The following is a 20887-nucleotide window of genomic DNA, read 5'->3' as shown; positions in this document are numbered from 1 at the left end:
AGCAATTAAGCTTAATACAACCTCTGATTAATGGGGAGACAATGTAGCAAGACAAGTGTTGGATCACATGATCATGCTTTGCCAACCCTGTGACTCTTGTCGGCTGCATATTACTAGTTGCAATGAACAGAGAAGGCATTTGCACAAGGTAGCAGGCATTACAGTAATCCACCTGTGAGAGGATAATTATTTGAAACTTTTAAGAGCAGGAAATGAGGGTAAAAATACCTTTACAAACTTTTAGATGGTTAAAGCATGAGCTGTTTGCTGCTGTAAATTTAGGCGTGTGGGTTCGCTGCTCATCACATTTGACCCCAGGGCTCTTCATACATTACACTAGTGTGGGGCAGTCACCCAGCACTAGTCGCTGAAAGCAAAATTGCCAGAAACGTAAGATGTTGAAAGTAGAATCCCTTTTCCTCATTTAGTTTCCACTATTTATAGATCATGTTGTTTAGAACCACCTGGATATCATCCATATACATACTAATAGAAAGTGTAACAAAAGATATGGGAATTGCGAGGTAACCCGCTGAAGTGAACGTTGTTACCTAGTGAACAGACCTTTCTGTTATTGATAAACACTGTGCTTGGTGCAATCAAAAAAGAAATATATATATATATATATGTATGTGTGTGTGTGTGTGTGTGTGTGTGTGTGTGTGTGTGTGTGTGTGTGTGTGTGTGTATATGTATATTATATATATATATATATATATATATATATATATATATATATATAATTTTTTTTCACTTAAAAAACCATAAGTTTCAGGCCTTATATAGTTAGGAATTAGCATTTAAAAAACCATTGAAATTGCTCCTATATAGTTAGTTGTACTAACTATAATATTTCGTGCACCCGCAATCCACTGCTGATGATGTCACATATTACATCATTCATGACATGGTCAGTGACATCACGGATGACATCACTGATGACATCAGTGATGACATCGTCCAGTGACTGTGTTTCTGTAAAGTTTAAATATGTTTTACATATTGAAGAATGAGTCGATGTAGAAGTGTCTGGATGAAGGATTTAGTAGGTGCGGGACTGACTGTATGAGTGAGTGATTAAATGTGTCTTACTAAATGCATGGGTTTGTTGCGTGTTTATCTAGGTTCCTGATCGATACTGTGACCTTATGCCCCTATTCGGCTATAAATCCATTTATTCCCTATATTGGCATAACCGTTCAAGTGCGATTTTCTGAAAAGTCATCTCTGGCCTCACACGAACAGAGCCACATTCCAGCATAGTTCCCTCTGCCACTTCCTTTGCGACCAATTAGTGCAATGACAGAGCAGTAGTCACTATCTGATATTCCTAGATAACACTCCGAGTTCTTCAACAAGATAAAAACTCAGCAAACCTGGAAATCCCCGCTTGCTATGTTTTGATTAGTAATAGAACTCTAATGAGCAACTGATAACTATCACTTCCTAGTGACATCTTTAATTGACGTCTTATGTCCAGCAAACTTGCGTCAAACCCGGCAACTGTCAGGTATAAATATTACCAACGTTGCCTTAAGCAATGCCTGTTGTACGAGCTACTGAAGCCAGCTGCCTGCACGACCCCGTGTTGGTAAATCTAGCACTCTGTCGCTGCAGCCTGCTATCCTGTGGTGGTGAAGGACTGGGCTCTTTTGGACCCAGCGGTGCCAGGGCACAACACCTGAAACCTTCGTGGGTAACCTGCTCCGGCGTACAAGTCACAGAGACACGGGACACTTCCTTCGGCGTCAAAGAGTCAAGGTTTATTTACTGCAGGGAACACAGAAGTCACAGGAAGTACATCGAGTGTAGTTCGGGGAGACTGCTTCAAATTGGTTTTGTGGATCGCTCCTTTTATACAGTTTTTACCCATAGGATAACATGAGACACAATAGTTTACAACCCGGTTCCCACATTTAGCTCTCAGAGGGGTCGCTTTGGTCACTTTGAAACACATTAGGTCCGGATCATAAGTGCGGAAACATTTGGCGGTTCCCAACTGTAAAAACCCATCTTCCCACCATTAGCAAATTCCAATCAGCAGTAAAGTAGATCGAAATAGGAACGAAGCCAGGTGCAGAGGAAGACGGAGACAGTGGGGAGATCGGAAAGGGTGTAAAAGGGGGAGGTATCGAGAAGCACGAGATACAGGCATCAAAGGGACGTGCCTAATGAGATGCACGGCTGAGACAATAAGTCCGTGCGGCAAGATGAGCCTCGAGCGGCGCCATCTGCCTTACAGCAGCAACCCCCTCGTCATAAAGACACTTTCAAAGGACATGTGTCTTCCGCAAATATCTTGGGAGTCCCAGGGTCGCGAAGCGGACAGCGTCCGTTCGCTGACTACTTGAGGGCAAGAGACAAAATGGATGCCGTATCTAAGATGGAACCCGTGGGTACAGATGAAAAGCCCACATAACAAACGAACGGTTTAAGTTAGCACAGCGAAACTGCGCATACCTACTAAACTCGTCATTTGCGGTTCATAGATACCAGACTCGACCATATTCGTGCGAGTCGAAAACACCACTTACAATTGTCACGGAACCTCAGACGCTCCTTTTGCCCTCATGTAGGCAAGCACTAGTCGGAATCATATTCGATATTCATCAGACCATCAAGATGTCGTTGTAGCATAGCTCTGTCCAACCGAGTCCCCTTGGTAACAGATGGTTGTCTCATACACGTTGTAGCACAGAGGCCACATAAGGCAGGACCACACTGCACACAAAGGCAACACGTGAACAGGAACACTACCACAACCCCGATGATCGTCAGAATCTTCCAACCCCAAGTCGATACCAGGCCCCAAAACCATCCAAGTAGTGTCCAATCCCCTACATCCACGTGTATGGATTCGGAGATCTTATGCAACTTCGAGATGGCTTGATAGACAGTAGGAGCATTATCTGGAATGAAAATGCAACAGCTCGAATGGATCACTTTACATACCCCACCGCGATCTGCCAAGACGACATCTAAAACCATACGGTTTTGTAACGTCATAAGTCTCTCCGCCTGAAGTTCTGTGGTGATATTACCAAGGGCACTGGCAGTAATGTTAGCTGTCGATTCTACCACTCGAGTCAAATGTCTCAGGTTCCTACTATTAACCATAGGTCCCCAAAACGGGAGGAAACCCTTGAAAAAGTCTCCTGCCTCTTGACCGGCAGTATCCTCTTCGCTAATTACGCCTCGTACAACTCTAGTCTTATGATAATCGGCATCTACAGTGAACGTCGGAGGCAACAGATTTGCAACAAAACATGAGCCCATGAAGTCTGCGGGCAACCATGTGTATGCACGATCATGACAGATAAAGTATGTACCCTTGGCAGCCAGAAACACAGGGGACGGGAACATTGGCAGAACGTAACTTTCAGTGCAAGCACTTGCTCCAAGTGAGGCGTGCGAACCACGACCCACAAGACAAAGATTACCAGTGTGGGGTACGACCCATATTGGAGGCGAGCTTTTAAGCTGCTTTTCATTAGTGAACATGCTATATTCCCCTCTACTTAGGACCCTATAGGCTTGTACCTCTTCTTTAGGGATGAGAAAAGGATCATGGATCTCATCTTCCATATCCTCTATAGCCATCGATAGCAGCCTCTGATACGAAGTAGGACCAGAGTTGGGGGAACGTTGTTCTTGAGTGGGGTGGAAACCCAGTGCGCTTCGAAACATTGTTTGGAATGCTCGAGCTAACCCTTGGGAACTATACGGTAACACCAGATATGGAATTCCCTTACCCGTAGTATGTGGCATCAACCCACACACCCAACAATTAGTAGTGTTAACCACTAACTGATGCTGATGGAGGAGCTGAATAAAGGAATTGTTGCGGAATTCTACACGTCTAGCCTGTTCGTGTTCCGGTAACATATGAAAGGAATGGGGAGAAGCAGTAGAAGTAAGGTTAGGGTAAGGAGTAGGAGTAGGGGTAGCAAGTAAGAAGTAAGACATAGTGTAATACACCCCACCCGCCAAAAATGCAGAAGCAGTCAAAAATAATACAAACAATTGGAATATAAAACATTTAGTACGACTAAGTTTCTGCAGCTTGACTCTATACGCCTGAGCTCCTTCCAAATCATTCAGCTTCGAAAATGCCATTTCCCTACGACCGTCCGCAACGTTTCTTGACGCACTTCGTTCTGTGCAGCAATAGTCAATCCCCAGGAGTTCCTAGGAACCGACGGCCTTTAACCTAGCGTCAAGACCTACTGTCCAGAAGGAAGTACGCGCGCGGCCCTACGGCCCTCAATACACAATATGTATTTATTTAGCACAATATTTCTCAGCTGTGGAAGGAAAAAGATACAAGAAAGAAGCTTGATATATGTACAAAACAATTTTCAATGATACGAATGTTCAAAAGTTGATCATGGGAAACGAGGATATTGCAGTTATCAATTTCAGCAAAACGAGAAAAATTGTATTTGTCCTTAGTGTGAGAACGCAAAGAATATCGATGTTTCCCGGGACGTGTCTGCTCGTCGAACAAAGGATCCGTTGAAGAGACAGCGTCCTGCTGATCAGTTTGTTGATTTGGTCTTGAGTCTTTTGCTGACAAGTGTTCAACAGTGTCTGTCTGCTGCGCTGAGGGTTCTCCAACAAGCTGTGCGTCGCTAAAAGGTACAAACGCCGGCAATGTTTCAGTTTCTGTTGACGCAATGCCTTTCCTTACCCACGGGTCTGCCGGCAAAGGAATAGGGACTCGCTTACAATGGGTAGCATGTACCCAATTCTTCCGCCCCTCAAGACGAACGGCAGTCCTCGTGGCCAGGAGCACCTGGTAAGGTCCAACAAAGCGGGGGTCCAGATTGTTCTTGCGTGAGAAGTTACGGGTAACCACCCAATCCCCGGGCTGGAGCTGGTGGCCTGGACCCTCCGTCTGCGTCGGCAAGGCGTCGTAAACCTGTTGATGAATTAACCTCAGTTTAGCAGTCAAGTCATGTAAGTAATCAATCAACATCGGATACTCAAGATCAACGAATATTCCTGGCCTAGGAACCCCCCACACATTCGCAGGACGGCCGAACACTATTTCATAGGGACTAAGCCCTATTCGGGAGTGTACAGTCGCCCTAGTTGACAGTAATGCTAGAGGCAAAGCGTCAGGCCACGAAAGTCCAGTCGTAGCCTGAATCTTCGCTAGCTTTAGTTTAAGGGTGCCATTGTACCCTTCAACCAAACCAGCTGACTGGGGATGATTGGCGCTGTGGAATTTTTGATTAATTCCAAGGCCCTTACACACACTCTTCATCACACTTCCAACAAACTCACTTCCGTTATCTGACCACACGACTCTAGGCATTCCATACCGAGGAAAGTATTCCTTCAGTAGGATTTTCGCGGTAGACAAAGCAGTATTGTCTTTGAGGGGATAGGCCTCGATCCATCGGGAGAATGCGCAAACCACAACCAAAACGTATTTCAGGTTATTGCATCGCTCCATATGGATGAAGTCCAATTGGATCACCTCAAAGGGATACGAAGGAGGAGAAAAACTGCCAGGGGGAGTTGGGGTTCCTTTGCCAGGATTGTACATTATACACACCATACAATTCTTCACCAGACGTTCAGCGCATTTAGTAATGCCATCATTCTTCCACACAGCAGCCAACAACTTGCAAATACCTTTCGCGCTAATATGTGCTAACCCGTGTGCCATTGTCACAACGGCCAGTACATACGCATCAGGCAACATCCATCTTTTCTGATCTGACAAATCAACCCAGCAACCATTCACATCCAACCTTCCCGTACTTTCTTTCCACTTCATCTTTTCAGTATCGGTGGCCTCATTCTGTATTGCTTTCACACTCTCTATAGTATCTTCACACATATTCGATTCTGTAGGCCACCTAACCGAACTCGTCACATACATTCGAGTGCTAAGGTTCCGGGCAGTCTCCTTAGCAATCTCATCTGCAAACGCATTACCACGACCAACATCATCCGTCACTTTACGATGCGCACTACACTTAACAATTGCAACTTGAGCAGGCAAAGTCAATGCATCCAAAAGATCGTTCACGAGCTGGCCATGCTGTATTTTCGTGCCATGTGACGTGAAGAAACCACGCTCTCGCCACAACCGTCCAAAGCTATGCGCTACACCGAAAGCGTACTGGCTATCGGTGTACACATTCACACGTTTATCTTTTGCTAATACACATGCTCTAGTGAGAGCAATCAGCTCTGCAGCTTGGGCAGAATTCTGATTCAATCTCGCAGTCTCAACAACAGTATTCAATGTCACAACAGCATAAGCAGTAGTCACATCGCCATTCGGTAATTTAAAACATGACCCATCCACATACAGAGTGCCCTCCGGGTCTTCCAATGGGGTGTTTTTAAGGTCTACTCGACCTTTTGTTTCCTCTTCTGTCCGCAAGTAACAGTCATGTTCTGTTACTGCATCTGACTCTGCACTAATTGGTAACAAAGTTGCCGGATTTAGGACATTACAACGTTTTATCTGAATATGGCTTGCCAAGAGCGTCAATTCGTACCCAGATAACCTCGCACTCGTCAAGTGCTGAGTTTTCGTTCGATTCAAAAGAGTATCGACTGCATGCGGAACCATCACCGTAAGCATATTATCCATGACCAATCCTGCTGATTGTCGGATGGAGACCGCAGCTGCCGCAGTTGCTCTCAAACAACTCGGCAATGCTCTAGCTACTGGGTCTAAGGTCGAGGAAAAATATGCACATGGACGTTGCTTACCACCAAAAGGTTGCGTTAAGACACTCAAAGCACAACCTTCCCTCTCGTGAACATATAACGTGAACGGCTTGCTGTAATCAGGGGTACCTAACACAGGAGCCGAACACAATGAATCACGTAATTCAGAAAAACTTTTCTGACATTCTTCCGTCCATGGTAAAGGAGTTGAAACATCCTTGCACGTAAGAGCCACCAATGGCTTCGCTAGCAATGAAAAATTAGGAATCCACTGCCTGCAGTACGACGTGATACCTAGAAAGGCACGCACATCTCTTTGGGTTTGTGGCACAGCCATTCGCGCAATCGCTGCAATTCTCTCTGGGGTCAATCTCCTTCCCTCCTTTGACAATAAGTGACCTAGATAGGTTACTTCTTGACAACAATATTGGAGTTTAGAAGGTGACACCTTGTGATTTAACTCACAGAGATGTTGCAGCAACGATACCGTAGCAATTTTGCAAATGTCCTGAGTATCAGCAGCCACCAATAAGTCGTCGACGTATTGGATTAAAGCCGCACCAACCGGCAACCTAAACGCATCTAGTTGACCCTTCAAAGCTTGACTGTAAATCGATGGACTTTCACAGTAGCCCTGAGGAGCGCGTTTGAACCGGAAGCTACGTCCACCAAGAGAGAAACCGAAAAGGTCCCTGCTCTCTTCGGCAATCGGGATGCTGAAAAACGCATTTTTCAAATCAATCACCGAGAACCACGAAGCAGTAGCTGGAATCAGAGTCAGTAGCGCCGTGATGTCAGGCACAACAGGGAATTGAGGAACCACAATTTTATTTACCTCCCGTAAATCGATAACAAAACGATAAACAGGCGGTTTGGCAGGATCAGTACGTTTAAGAATGGGCAGTACAGGGCTGTTGCACACGTTTCCCCGAGTCTCCTCAATGACATCTTTCTCGATCAAATCATAGATGATCGCTAACAAAGCTCGTTCACCATCAAGGGAGATACGGTATTGGGGAATACGTGGCAATCGCACATTCGATTTCAGCTGAACAACATAAGGGGAGATATCAAGTAGGCCCACATCATTTGGACCCGTCGCCCACAAAGACGCAGGAAGAGAATCCAATTCCGGTGGAAGCTTATCGAGAGACAAATACATGGGAGAGACTACTCTCTCTCCGAACGTAAGCTTTACACCCGCAGGAGAACAATACAAAGTTGCATACAAACGTTTAAGCAAATCCAGACCCAAAAGATTTTCACCACAACCAGTGGTCAAAATCAACGGAGCTTCGAGCTCACGAGGCCCAATTTTAAGGGGCAAAGGGCGTGAAACTGGATTGCTAACGGGGGCGCCAGAGAATCCAACGGAAACATTTGTTAAGCCAGACAAAGGTGCGCCAGGGAGTTTCGAATGCATGATAGAACTTTTCGCTGCACCAGTGTCCAACAGAAAAGGCTCAACGACGCCCGATGTAGCAACTGCGACGTAAGGCCCTCTCTGATCAACCGGAACTGATACCACTCCCTCTCCTTGTCTTCGGCTGTCCTAGTAATTACGATCGTCAGTTCCCTGATCGACGTAATAATCGTCTACATTGTACTGCGCAGATCGTCCTTGCGATGATCCACGTTGATCGAAACAGTTATTAGAATTTGATGAATTGTCAGAACGGTCGTTCTGAGCACCACGACCTCTACCACGTGATGCATTCTGTGAACCACCACGGCCTCCCCTAGACGAATTACCACTATTACGGTCATTTAAAGCAGGACAATCAAATTTAATGTGTCCCTCCTGTCTACAATAAGCACATTGATTGTACCCTAACGAAGATCGTTGAAAAGAGGAATCATTACGCGGCTGCGATCGATTCGATTGCGACTGTGATCTATTCTGCTGAGGCGCATTCTGATTAGAACGCGGCGGATATGCTTGTTGCAACAACACTTTAGTTTTCAGCTCTTTCGTCTTTTTATCAGCACGGTCAGTTTCCTCTTTTTCTCTATTTTCGTAATATTGTGCCGTAGCCAATATCTGAGCTGAGGTAGAAACGGCCCACGCACTTTCTGAATTCTTCAATTTATGGCTCAAGTCGGGCAATAAGTTCGATACGAATTTATCCACAAACAACCTTTGTCCACCCTCAGTACCCATATCCTGTCCACTATGATCAACTAATGTTTCCTCAAACCTCGTGAAGAAGTCTGATACGCTCTCATCTTTCTTCTGCTTACAGGCTGACAACCTGTCCCAATTTACCCTCATAGCTGGCATAAGCGTTTTCATTAATGTAATGATTCGCTGGGGAAGAAGTTCAATCAACTGATCGGGTTTAGTAGCAGCCACTTGTCCAGCGTCTGCCGCTGTAATGGCAGCCCAATCACCACCTAATTCATTTGCGTGATCTTGGTGACGAATCTTAGCCCATACCGGTTGCGGTACGACATTGCCAAACAACATGTCGATATCGGCAAGATTCATTATCGTAGCATCTACGAGCTGCGATAATTCCTTATAATACCCAGCAGGATTTTTGCGAGGATCGGGCAAAGTTTGTTTCACCTGAAGCACTTCCGATCGTTTCCATGGGAGGTGTATCCACACTCTCTGGAAATGTGCCGGAACTGGCTGGGCAGCAGTATTATCAGCTGGTACCCAAACCGGCGGAACTTCACGCATAGGATATTGGCCAGACTCATCTTGTTTCTCAATGTCCTCAACGAACAATGCATGAGGAATAGGAGCGGGACGAAGAGATAGTAACCGCTCAATAGCACGTCGGACATTAGTGTCGACTATCAGTCCAGTTGCGAACTGAAGCCGAAGTTCAGACAGGGCGGTCAGCACCTCGTCAGGCGCATAGGCCACTATCTGATCATGTAAGAACTTGCACATTTCATCAAACACATATCTCTGAGTTGGTATGTTGAATTGATCAAACGTTTCGAGGACAACACGAGGTGGATTTCTAACAGGGTTTACCATCCAACCCATCGCCATATTGTATAGCGCAACACGTTCTCTATTAGCAGGAAGCTGGCTACGTCTCTGAGGACCATCAGAACCAGCAGACCCAAAAACAGGTCCGAGCGACTGAAAGAAGTTTGTCACACTGGGAGAATCACGATTACGAGTAGAGGGACAAGAGTAAGACACAGGACTAACAAGAGAAGGAGTAGAAACATTAGCAACAACAGGGGTTAACAACACAGGAGCAGTAGCGGGAGCAGGAGTATGTGGAAGCGGAGGAGCAGTAGGAATAGAAACAGGCAAAGGAGCAGGAACAGTCGGAAGAGCGGGTGCAGGTTGAGGAACAGGCGGAGGAATAATAGGTGGAAGAACAGGTACGGCAGGGACCACAGGAGCTGCGGTACCCTGTACGTACGGAGGTGGCGACTTCATAAGATAGGACATTAAAGAATCCTCAACTGCCTCTTCCTTCTTATCCGACTCCGTAGGCAAAACAGGATAGCATTTATCTATGGACATACGCTGTAGCCTCTCAAACACTTCCTTATCCTTATCCTCCTTATCACGCTGAAACTGCTCAGCTTTCTTCACTATGGTAGCAACATTATCTCGCTCACTACGTTTATTCTGTCTGATCTCTTTCTGTCGGGCTTCTTTGCGCCAGAACCGAAAGGCATCAAACATGGCCGGCCTTGATTTACGTTCGAACAATTTTATTTCCAAATTATCTAAGATCGACGCTTCGAAGCTACCGTGAGGTGGCCAACGAAGATCGCCGTCTTTCTTTGTATATTTTATCCAATAATCGTTAAAAGCAATCGGGCCTAGCCCATGTTTGCTATATAAGTCATAAGTAGGAGTTCCAACCGGAGGTATCGGACACGAGTCCTCCAGCAGGGAATCCGCACCACAAGGTCTACAACAACTGAACAAAGTACTGCGACCAGGCATCTTGCACACTAGCCGAGTTTCACAAACTTCAAGGGTTACGGGATTTACCAAGTCCCAGCAAGAACAAAACCCTCGGTCTTTGGCGGCTGCAGTCGTCAAACAAATACAACAACAAAGTACGCTAGCAAAGTGTCACCGACAAAAACACTCACACAGCGTGTACAACAAAAACACTCGCTAAAGTGTTTACAACAAAGACACTCGCTAAAATGTCTACAACCAAGAACTCTGGGAGCGACCCACAAATACTTAACTCAAAGATCAATGGCGTCCTCAGGAAGGCCCGTCAATCGTCTCGCTATACCAAGGTCTACGCCAGGCGCCAAAACAGGTCTACAGTCAGGGCAGCAGTCCGTCGCAGCCGTTAGGAGGCGGGAATCTTCGCGGGAAAAGTCTTCGGGCCACTTATTTCGACAACAGGATCGATGAAGCGGGGTGCACCTTCCCTCGGAGATTTCACACGAAGTTCCTCACGATCGTCGGGCTTGGACCGGTACCACTGATGCAGCCCCACGAGTTGGGCGCCAACTGAAGGACTGGGCTCTTTTGGACCCAGCGGTGCCAGGGCACAACACCTGAAACCTTCGTGGGTAACCTGCTCCGGCGTACAAGTCACAGAGACACGGGACACTTCCTTCGGCGTCAAAGAGTCAAGGTTTATTTACTGCAGGGAACACAGAAGTCACAGGAAGTACATCGAGTGTAGTTCGGGGAGACTGCTTCAAATTGGTTTTGTGGATCGCTCCTTTTATACAGTTTTTACCCATAGGATAACATGAGACACAATAGTTTACAACCCGGTTCCCACATTTAGCTCTCAGAGGGGTCGCTTTGGTCACTTTGAAACACATTAGGTCCGGATCATAAGTGCGGAAACATTTGGCGGTTCCCAACTGTAAAAACCCATCTTCCCACCATTAGCAAATTCCAATCAGCAGTAAAGTAGATCGAAATAGGAACGAAGCCAGGTGCAGAGGAAGACGGAGACAGTGGGGAGATCGGAAAGGGTGTAAAAGGGGGAGGTATCGAGAAGCACGAGATACAGGCATCAAAGGGACGTGCCTAATGAGATGCACGGCTGAGACAATAAGTCCGTGCGGCAAGATGAGCCTCGAGCGGCGCCATCTGCCTTACAGCAGCAACCCCCTCGTCATAAAGACACTTTCAAAGGACATGTGTCTTCCGCAAATATCTTGGGAGTCCCAGGGTCGCGAAGCGGACAGCGTCCGTTCGCTGACTACTTGAGGGCAAGAGACAAAATGGATGCCGTATCTAAGATGGAACCCGTGGGTACAGATGAAAAGCCCACATAACAAACGAACGGTTTAAGTTAGCACAGCGAAACTGCGCATACCTACTAAACTCGTCATTTGCGGTTCATAGATACCAGACTCGACCATATTCGTGCGAGTCGAAAACACCACTTACAATTGTCACGGAACCTCAGTGGTGAAGCTGCTGATACCATTATCGCCGCTAAAGCGCGAACTATGGTGCAGTACGCTTAAGGAGCTGAACAGCCGTCCCTCTGCGAAGACATCCAGCAGATTCCAGCTGCCCGCGGACGCTGTCCCCCCTCCTTCCTCGATGCGCTGAAGAGACCCGCTGCCTTTCTCGTGCAGAGAAATCCAGCCACGGCGTTTCCGGTTTACCCTCGCGGGTGACTGGGATATCGAGAGAGACCCCTGAAGGAGATACCAATCCTCCATCATTCTATTCAGAGGTATGGTGTTGACTAAACCCTTAGACGAGAATTCTTGAAGCAAACCTTGGCAAAACCAACTTAACTTAAAGCTACTTACTCCCCTTTTCACGTGTTAGGCTTAGGTCAGGCACACTGGGGTAGGCGTAGTTAGAAGCACCAGTTGAGTATGTTAGCCTAATGTATATATGACTGTATATATGTTTTATTACTTTTAAACCATTGTATGGCTAAGAAACCATATCAATGCTTTTACAGTTCTATTTCGCAATACTTATCTTACTGTACGTACTTTTTATAATAACAATTATTGCAATTGTGGCAATACATTTCTCTTGTACGAGAAGAAAGACTGTTCAATAAATGTTAACCCTTTATTGACTAACGCCCGTCTCTCTATTCTCTACATCTCGTGAAAGTAAACTGCACTAGACTGACTGAGTGAAATACATGTCTATTGTTTCACACGACCCTAGAGATTGACTCTTGATCTGAGGAGCAAAGTTATCATGTTGCACGGTTGTTGGAAAGCTGAATCCCTTCTTGTCTGTGCCAAGGAAGCTGATCACTTCCTATGCAGAGAAGAAAGTTTCCAGTGACCTCTGAGCTAGTTGGTAACACAACCCAATTAAGTTTAGCATAGTCAGTGGAGGCCTGGAATATCCGCAGTTCCGCGTCGATACTACTGTTTATGTTATTCCAATGCGCAGGGCCTAGTGAGAAACTAGGAACTACACTACATGGCGCCCTAACGTTTGGTAAGGCGATAAACTAACGCAAGACTTTTAGAGTAACTCAGTTGTGCATATTTCACACCCCTTTCTCCCGTAAATACTCCAATAGACGTCTGGAGTGGGTGAAAGGTTAAAATCCGCCCGACCTTAGTAGGAAGAGATTCCTATGTAAAGCTCTGGTTTATTCAACGTTGAAGGATACAGTGTTCCAAAATATTGTGCACCTAATCTTTGTCTCCTTGGAGACCTACTCTGCAAAACCTGCATTTATACAATGTCAGTAGAAAATAACGGAACCACTGGGGGCGCAGCAGATGCGACTCAGCAAGGTCCCGAATACACAGATCCGGATGCTATTATCATCCCGGTCCAATTAAGAAAATCTATAACGTTAAAACTTATAGAGAATGGACTGACACTTCAAGGTGGTACAGTAATTTTCGTGATAGAGGCTCACGAGTATCGGCAGACAGAGGTATTCTATTCATGGATAAACTTTCCAGCGGTAAACGCTATAACAAAAGAGTTTCACTATTACAAAATAGAGAAACCTCCGGAAGAGTACGCTCCTTTCGAGGAGATTGAAATTCCACTTAAATTTCAAGAGCACCTGCTCTGGTTTAATGGCGCCCTAAAACATACTGATCACATAACTAGGCTCGGTCCACTAGGTAGACCAGGAGCCACGTGGCCGGTTCTAGCCAGCTACACACCACATCCTGACATTGCAAAAATGTCTAAAGAAGAACTCTTAGTTAACATAGGAGAATTAACAAAAGCATATAGAGAGTTAGTAAAATTATTTAAAAATAATTCAAACACTCCTAAAAAGAGCGGGGATGGAAATAAACAATCCACTCCCAAGGAAAAAGTTTTCCAGTCCAGAGGAAGGTCTCCTCGACGGAGGGAAAGAACTCCGACTCGAGAACGCCAGTCTCCCCAGAGGGAGCCCTCTGAGAAAAGATATAACCTTAGAAATAGGGATAATCTGAAAAAACCTGATAGATATCAAAGTATTGATACACGTCCCTCTCGATCTTTTCCACAGAATTCGGAAAGAAGAGGACGGTCAGACCCAGGAGAGCACACCAAGTCCAAAGACAAGGAACCTGCTCAAAATAAGAAATCTCAATTTCAGAAAAAGAAGGTAGCCAGTATTAGAGTAATCAACCATGCCGAGAATACTGAGGACACAGTTGAAAAACGGGGAGTGGGCATTGACAATGTTGGACAGTGCAGCAGAAATCAGTATAGCGCGCAAGATCTTGATGAGTCATCTGGAGACAGTGGACACGCATGAATACATTCAGGTTGAAACTGCCGACGCCAGACTTAGCGAGCCCCATAAAATATACGAAATAACATTGCGTATAGAGGGTGATAAAACTAGGAACTACACTACATGCAGAAAATGCAGAACGTGAATTCCCGACACTTATCGTGTGCGATTCTCATTTTTGCGTCAACTCTTACAATAACAAACTGAAGAGTTGGATCGAAAACGACTACAAAGATGACACAGGTGCCACAATAAAGCATAAATTGCTCTGGAACGAGGTAGCTCTTTTAAGCAAAGAACTACAAAAGACTCACGTGATTCACGCACAGAGTCTTCGACGTGATGGCGTTCACGTTGCAGGGAATTCATTGGCTAATACAGCCAAAGCGGAAGCAACTAAACCGGCTTCCGTAGCCACAAAAAAGCGTACAGATAAGTACATAGACGGGGAAACCATGCTGGCAGTAAAAACGACCGTAAAAGGCGACTGTGCAGCACTACCCGTAAACTATCCACTCAATTATGCATACATAATCGATGCAAACTCCGTTCCTTTTGCTCGAATCCCTGGAGTGGGGGACAGAGTAATTCCAGACAGGAGCAGGAGGGGCTTCCTCTTACTGGAAGCACACATGGGGTTGGGTCTGAGACACCAAACAATCAAAGCCTCTCTGAAAGAATTACAATCAGAGTACTGGTGGCCAGGAATGAGTATAGATATTCAATGTTTTGCTCAAAATTGTGAAAACTGCAACCGAGATCGCAGAAATGAACAGGCCAGTGTAGTTTCAGGATCCCTTCTAGACAGCATAAGGCGGTCTATCTGCGCAATCAAAGAAGAGAAGCGCGTCCCAGTGTACACCGTTAAGACGAAAAGCACTTAAAAAATGAGGCCTCCAGCGCTCGGCTGACGCTAGAACGGTTATAAAAGATTTGCGAGTCTTTATCGGCACATACGCAATTACCACGTTCCATTCTGACCAGGGTCCTGCTTTCAGCTCTCGAGCTTATAAGGAGGCCATGGCTAGCATGGGAATTGGGTTGCGGTATTCTTGTCCGTCATACCCCGGAAGGGAATAGTGTGATAGAAAGAAAAAACCGGGGCATAAAGCAATCTATAACAGCGAAGGTATTAGGTTCAGGCGCTGGGTGGGTCAAACATTTAATAAGTGTCCAGACTAGTCTTAACAACATGCCAAGAAATTCTCTAAAAGGTTTCAGCCCATACGAACTATTGTTCGGAATTAGAATGCGAGTTCAGGACCTCGATAGTCCGATGTCAGTGGTACAAGAAGAAACAACGCACTTTGATGTAAAAGATCATTTGGCTGTTTTACAGGAACTGAATGAAACAAGAAAATCATTAAGCAACATAGAGTTAAAGCAACAGCCAAGTACCACTGACGAGGCACCACCCGCAACAGCCCCAGCAAGGCCTGTCTGGATTCCAAAGATTGGGGATCTAGTCAGAGAAAAGATCGCGGTTAAGAAGGAATTTGGGCCTTCTTACAGAAAAGCAGTACCTGTCTTGGCAGTCACCGGAACAAGATCAGTTGTGCTACCGCCCCTTGCTGGTAAAAAGGAGAACAGAGTCGTGTCTATCGATCTGGTAAAACCACAAGCATGTGGCCTATAATCAACAGTAGGCCCAGTGGACTCCCAAGAAACAACAGAATACCCAAACTTGCAACAATCCAAGAGGTTCAAACTGAAAGACTAATCACATTCGATCAGCCTGCAGTGCACAATGAAGGACTATGCAATAATGCCATGGAACTCGTGCCTCTTGAAACACAGATTGAAACAGTTCGTCAAGAAACAACACCAGTCTACAATGATGTGGCATCAGAAAGTGCTACCGAAAGACAGATTGAAAGAACAATCCCATCAATTGACAGAACTGCCTCTGGTTATTTCATCAACTTGGACAACTTCTCTGAAGATTTAAACGATCCCGAAGTGATGCCAGAAACAAAAAAGTATTCTAAAGAAAATACAACAGGACTCCTTCAACAAATCAAAGAACTATATCTGGATTCACCGTTGATTGAGCATTGGATTATCTCAGGGGTATTCATACTCCTACTATGCCTAATTTTAGTGTTAATTTTAGGAAAGTTTATTACAATTGAATGGACACAGCAAGTCAGAACATCAACCTAGTCCTGAAACCACACAGATCATCCCACGTGAAGAAAGGAGAACTGTCAACAGTAAATGTCACAGCAATTCCAATACCTGGTGGGGTAGTATGGGAGAAAACAGACTATGAGATCTATGGTCCGGTCGAAATCCTGAAGTATCCTCATCAACTAAAGGTTTCCTTAAGTGACTTTGTGACACCTAGTACATTCTCTGATGATTGGGACTTTAACAGTATTAATGACATGATGTCTGATTTAGTAATGTCAGCTAGATTCACAGATCATGATTATTTACAAGGTTCATCTAGTTATGAGCAGTTATTCTGTTACACCCACTATGGGGATCATTACTTGCATAAATCTGCACAGCCTAGAAATGTTTTTATGTATAATCAATGGGAACATTGTTCTACACCACCTAAAAGCAGTTCTAAAGCATTTTTTGAAAAATTCAAATACTTCTCAGGGTTTAACACCAGTGATGCAGAAACGTTTTATTATAAACTGTTAGATAAAACAGGAATGAAAACAATGCTGACAAATTCTAAATTGATATATTCAGAAGCATTTTATGACAAAATGATGACATTTGGTTTTGATTATTGGAAAAATAATATTGAAACGAAAACAATTTGGGGTACAAAAGTTTGGCAGGTGCAAGGCATTGAAGCACTATTTAGAACCTGCATGATACCTGAACAAATGTTATTTTTAAATGACACAATACACCAAACATCTTGTCTTGGCCTAGCTAAGATCAAAGACCTTAAAACACCGTCTATACCAAAGCCAATACCTGAAAATATAACTGCAGATATTGAGTTAGACGTGTCACAAATTTTACATTTCAACAGAACACATCCTGATTGGAAAAAGTGGTTAATCTGGCCTACAGACACAAATAGCTGTCAAGATAGGTTCCTGAATAAAACACAGGGGTTAAAAATGACCAGATTAGACCCTAGATATTCCCAGAGACAACATCCAGGGATTATAACAACATACAGTGTAGGGAAACTCTGCCTTGAATGGCTAACTTTGTCCACACTGGCTGAAATTAAGCAACACTTGTCTTTACTAAAAGATGGTGCTGATTTGCGCGATTTCATTCTTGGACCACGCAAACAGCGTCAAAAGCGTTTCATAGCGACCAGTATCTATGCTGCTTACAACGAGGCTTGGAAAGTAAAGCAAATTGAAACTGCTGAAAAAATACGAGAAATTGATCGTATTAATTTGGAGAAATCACTTTCTGTGGTAGACAATGGGTTAACGACTCTGTCTTCCAGAATATATTCTTTGGACAATATTGTATCCTCTGCCTTTGATGTGATAGACAGAGATTTGCTAATGTTACAACATGGCCAATCTCAATTACGCTCTATTATAGAATTAGGCTGGACGCTGCAAAATCTTCGTTCAGGCTATGTGCCTTGGCGTTTAATCAACACGACGTCATTATTTTCCAGTTTTAACCTTACTGATAAACAGATCAGTTTGGCACAGAAAGGAGCAGACTATACAATCCTGAGCATCGAAAAACTCGAGAGATTACCGTTGACAATGTCAGAGAGTCCCGTCATTGAGTGGATAATACACGGAATTATCACAATTCCGATAACAACTTTCCGATTTAAAAAGTGCCTTGAGTACATACCTGCTGGCCAATATGAACAATTGGGTAAAGGATATGTAAAATCCGAATGGAAATTACCATACATTCATTCTTGCTATAGTGACAGTGACAAAAATGTATTTCTTAGTGGTGAGAACTGTAAACATTCACTAAGCGGTATACTTTTGTGTCAGGGTATTAATTTACACGGAGCATGTGATGGAAATTCAAACAACCTTTCATGCCACCAGCTAGTCACACCTGCAACTCAGATAGAGCCCTTCTTTATGCAACTCGCAAACGGGAGTTACATTCTTAGAACGGATCACAGATGTTGTGGCCTCACGCCAGGGAAAAGTTATCTAATAGAAGTAACGTCCATGGTCAAATGTTGTATGCAAGCATTGTTTCCGAGTGGGCCTCCAGACATAGTGACTCCCATCTGGCCTCGTCTGAATCTCTATTCTATACGAATTGATACATTAAGCAAAATGAAATCTGTACTTTTACAGACAACAGTGCCTATAACGTCATCTAAAGAGACGTATGATCTTCTAGTTGCAAGGACAGCTACTGAAATTCATGACCTTTTATCAACAAATTGCCCCGTGCATTTCGTAGAAATGCTCAGCCAACTCCTTAACATGTCTAGTGCAACAAGCATCCCAGGCATATTTAAGACAGTCTTTACGGGACTGCTAACACCCTTCCAGGCAATTTTGGGAATCTTTCCTAATTTTGTGCACTCCATTTTTGGCGGCATACCATTATTTTTGGGACTCGTCGCAGGGATTCTATTTTTGACCCTCCTGCTACGTTATGGCAAGCCTCGGCTCAGACATAGCTCCCATGGGAATGGAAGAGACAATCCTAGCAATGCGCTACCGGGACAGGATAACTAACGTCCTTGGATTGGCCAGGCTGAGAGATCTAAACATGACCTGGTTCCTTTCATTCAGACCGATATGGCAAAATTGCATTTTACCTGTGCTACGGTGTATGCTTTGCGGCGATGAATGCGTGTTGGACATCTGTCTTTCACTTCCATCAGCAGTACCAATGGACGTCGATACTTTGCTCAGTCCAATAACGGCTCACGCATTGTGTTGTCCCCAGCGGCTACCAATCCTGATGACGGCATTCGTGGAGACTCCTGTACTACAGCCAAGTGGTAACAGTGGAGCGAGTGACAAAAGCAACATCATCCAGGTACAACGTTCTGTGAGCATTGCTGGTCCTGCCTTCGATGACAGCAATCATTCTCACACCTGCCAAGTTACAGCGCTATCTAATTTGGTTGAACTATCACCTGAATTTGTAGACCAATTCTTTGAGAGCCTGTCTGATACGATGTTCTCACCCATAGAGAAACGATAACTTTTTGAGAAGCTTTCCGACACACAGCGTTCCCATGAACTCTGAATTCGGCCTTCAGTTTTGATCAACAAAAACTGCCAGGAGCTTTGGAAATCTATTTTCTTTGAATTGGACAATTTTTTCTAATATTGACCTTTTTTTGGCACGAACAATTCTTTGCTTAACGTAAAAACTATTCTTAGAGAACAGAAGCTTCACACTTCTATTTCTAAACACATCTAGAGACATAACAACATCACACCAGCCTCTAGCACACATGTTATTACAATGCATTTTTATGTGATGATTTATCTCGCTTTTCTTCTGTCAGAGATACTTCATGTGTAATTCCTTTTGCATAATCGTTCATTGATTTCATATGCAATAATTTTTTGAATGATTACTATGCTTTAAAAAACGTACAGTACCTAAATTCATGTATTACAAGTACGCCTATTTCGAATGCATTTATGTATTTTGGGGTGGGCAATGTTACACATGCATCTAATTGCTTTAGTTTTAGTAATTTTGATGGACATTAACCCGTGGAGTGGGTGTTGCGTGTTTATCTAGGTTCCTGATCGATACTGTGACCTTATGCCCCTATTCGGCTATAAATCCATTTATTCCCTATATTGGCATAACCGTTCAAGTGCGATTTTCTGAAAAGTCATCTCTGGCCTCACACGAACAGAGCCACATTCCAGCATAGTTCCCTTTGCCACTTCCTTTGCGACCAATTAGTGCAATGACAGAGCAGTAGTCACTGTCTGATATTCCTAGATAACACTCCGAGTTCTTCAACAAGATAAAAACTCAGCAAACCTGGAAATCCCCGCTTGCTATGTTTTGATTAGTAATAGAACTCTAATGAGCAACTGATAACTATCACTTCCTAGTGACATCTTTAATTGACGTCTTATGTCCAGCAAACTTGCGTCAAACCCGGCACCTGTCAGGTATAAATATTACCAACGTTGCCTTAAGCAATGCCTGTTGTACGAGCTACTGAAGCCAGCTGCCTGCACGACCCCGTGTTGGTAAATCTAGCACTCTGTTGCTGCAGCCTGCTATCCTGTGGTGGTGAAGCTGCTGATACCATTATCGCCGCTAAAGCGCGAACTATGGTGCAGTACGCTTAAGGAGCTGAACAGCCGTCCCTCTGCGAAGACATCCAGCAGATTCCAGCTGCCCGCGGACGCTGTCCCCCCTCCTTCCTCGACGCGCTGAAGAGACCCGCTGCCTTTCTCGTGCAGAGAAATCCAGCCACGGCGTTTCCGGTTTACCCTCGTGGGTGACTGGGATATCGAGAGAGACCCCTGAAGGAGATACCAATCCTCCATCATTCTATTCAGAGGTATGGTGTTGACTAAACCCTTAGACGAGAATTCTTGAAGCAAACCTTGGCAAAACCAACTTAACTTAAAGCTACT

At 44.5% G+C, this 20887-nt stretch overlaps 1 protein-coding gene across 1 annotated transcript in view; it reads left to right on the top strand.

Moving 5' to 3' along the window:
* UAP1L1 (UDP-N-acetylglucosamine pyrophosphorylase 1 like 1) overlaps positions 1-20887 on the top strand; it is a 292017-nt gene that overhangs the window by 162309 nt on the left and 108821 nt on the right. The window lies entirely within an intron of this gene.

This window comes from Lissotriton vulgaris, chromosome 5 (assembly GCF_964263255.1).
Source record: "Lissotriton vulgaris chromosome 5, aLisVul1.2, whole genome shotgun sequence".
In the NCBI taxonomy this organism is placed as follows: domain Eukaryota; kingdom Metazoa; phylum Chordata; class Amphibia; order Caudata; family Salamandridae; genus Lissotriton; species Lissotriton vulgaris.
Note: the sequence above shows the minus strand (reverse complement) of the source record. Positions and strands in the feature narration are given on the sequence as shown.